Here is a 2,715-nt window from a genome sequence, read left to right as displayed (position 1 = left end):
ATAATAAATTAAAAGAAACCACCTAATTACACATTTAACATGTGCCACTCAATTTAGTAGAAATTGAAACCTAATCACGAAACTTTTTTTTCTTTAGTACTCTTTTAGATTTTTGAAGTTCTCCTGCTGATTTATCGGTACTGTCTGATTCTAATACGTCTAAATCTAAATTACTATGCTGCAGAGTATAATCGCCAGTAGCTTTAACTCTCTCTAACAGTTTGATCTGATATTCCAAAATAGCATTCTGTCGATTGAGATTATTAATGTCTTGTTGGTGGCTATCATTTTTTTTTTTCATATATTCTATGTATTCAGATGCTTTTTTTAATATCTCTGCACGGGTTGCAGGTTTATCACCACGTAGAACTGGAATCATGTCTTTCAAAATGTCAATGTTGTCTTTGATCTGGTCACGTCTTTTGCGTTCCAATATATTATGTCGTTCGCGTGAATTTTGTGAACTCCCCCCCGCCACATTGTCCGACGCATGGCCATCATCACTCATCGTCTTGAGGCTATGTATTCAATTTACTATTTTGTTGAACTAAATAAAACAAAACATAATTAATTAAAAAAAAATTAATAAATTATTATAATATAGCATCTATTGTAAAAGATCAATACTCAATACTTGATTATTTTATGTAAGGAAAGTAAAATATTTCATCATACAAAAAAAAAAATAATCGATAGGTATAGATAGGTATACCCACATATTATCATACAATTAATATTATTATTTAACTGTGCAAGAAATTTCACAACAAAAATATATCATCATGTTGTTTAACAACTATACATTTTTCTACAAAATAATTTTAGATTCTGAGCGGAGCAATGAATATATTAATTTTACAATGGTGTGTGTTTTTTTAAATATTTTTTTTTGTATCTGTCATCACCTTTCAGAACAGTAAAACAGCGTCAATTTGCTTCAATAATATCTTATTCGAAGGGAAATTGAATCTAGTTGGCGCATTCGAGAGGTCAAAATTATCGACAAAATCGATATTGGTTTTTGGTATAACTCTAAAAAAAATGACCGTAGATAGGTACATCAAATTTTCACTGGTTACTTATATTAGAATTTCCTATACACGATAAAGTTTTCAAAAAATATTGACTTGAAAATATTAAAAATACGTATGCACAATTCTTTTTATAGACATTTAATGTTTGATTTTTATCCACATTTATCAAATTTAAAATTAAAAAATTATTTTGTAGTTAAACATTTATAAAATGTTCAACTTTTATATCTAAGGATTAAGTACTTACAACAAGGTTCCACGTAAGTAGGTTATTCTGTAACCAAAAGATCTCTAAAATATAAAATCACAGATGTTTTATAATTATTTTGTTCAAATTTGGACGAAATTACATATTATTAAATAACCAAGAATAACGATTTTGGTTATTTTGTCGTAATTGTATAATATTAATTCAACTTACTGGCTACTAATAAGCAGGTAATAATACAGTGGCGTCATTTCAGTTTTCAATAGAGGGGGGCAAAGGTTTTGACCGGCCCGAATGGGTAAAAAAAAACTGCTCGCCTCGATCGCAACCACATATTAACTGCTTACATTTTTTTATGGTACCCTTTTTATCAACTAGGTAACATCATTTTTAAATAAAAGGTAGCAGATATTTTAGAAAAACAATTGTATACCTATATCAGTTAAAAGTCTACAAACTATTATATGGCAATATTTATATTGAAAAACAATAATATTAGTAGTTTATTATAGGATATCTTTTTTTTTTATTTTTGAAAATATGTATCAACTGCATTATCTATAAATCAATTTTACCCGATTCATCACTTATAGCCTATACTATATTACTCTTATATTGGTATACGATATATTTACAAATTAATATTATCTTAAATAATAATAGGTACCTATATATTTTTTTTTATTGCTTGCTTTCTGGCGCAGTCGCTCAAGTTTTGTCTGTTTATTAAACATACCAGAAATTATTTTCGATTCTTGAGCAGTTTACGGTAATTTTATATTTTTAGCCATACCACCTATTTATTTTTTAGATTCTGAGTGGAACGATGAATGTATTGATTTTACAATGATGTGTGTTTTTTTATTTTTTTTTTATTTTTTTTTATTTTTTTTATTTTTTTTTTATTTTTTTTGTGTCTGTGTACACGATAAGTAGTCGAAATAATGCTACGATTTTCAACTTCAGTATCTTGTTCGATCAGAAAGTGAATATCGTTGGTGCATTGGGGAGGTCAAAATTTAAATTTCCCAGTAGTTTTCAAAAGCGCCGGGAAAAACAAAAGAAAAATTAAGGAAAAACGGGAATTTTTACGCAAAATCTGTTTTCGAGAAAATCGATTTTGGTTTTTGGTGTAACTTTAAAAAAAATGACCGTGGATGCATGAAATTTTGACTGAATGTTTACATTTCCATTTTCTATACACGATAAAATTTTCAAAATATTTTGACTTATTTTGAGCTCTTTACGGACATTGTCAGTTTTCATTTTTTTTTAGTTTTTTTTCTAAAAATATCAATAAAATTTTATTTGTTGGATAAAAAAGCTTGAAAATTTAATAGAAGGGCTCCTAGTATATTGTTTCAAAGGCAGATGAAAAATATTAAAAATCGTTAGTCACAGTTTTTTTTTATAGGCATTTAAAGTTCAAAAAATGACAAATATGGAAAAATCACGAAAATTTGCAAATTATTT

The 2,715-nt window shown here is 27.2% G+C and overlaps 1 pseudogene; it reads right to left on the bottom strand.

The window, feature by feature from the left end:
- Nucleotides 1-70: 70 nt before the first annotated feature.
- Nucleotides 71-508, bottom strand: LOC100571518 (annotated as a pseudogene).
- Between the last annotated feature and the right edge of the window lie 2,207 nt (nt 509-2,715).

Source organism: Acyrthosiphon pisum, unplaced genomic scaffold (assembly GCF_005508785.2).
Source record: "Acyrthosiphon pisum isolate AL4f unplaced genomic scaffold, pea_aphid_22Mar2018_4r6ur Scaffold_21714;HRSCAF=24676, whole genome shotgun sequence".
In the NCBI taxonomy this organism is placed as follows: Eukaryota; Metazoa; Arthropoda; class Insecta; order Hemiptera; family Aphididae; genus Acyrthosiphon; species Acyrthosiphon pisum.
Note: the sequence above shows the minus strand (reverse complement) of the source record. Positions and strands in the feature narration are given on the sequence as shown.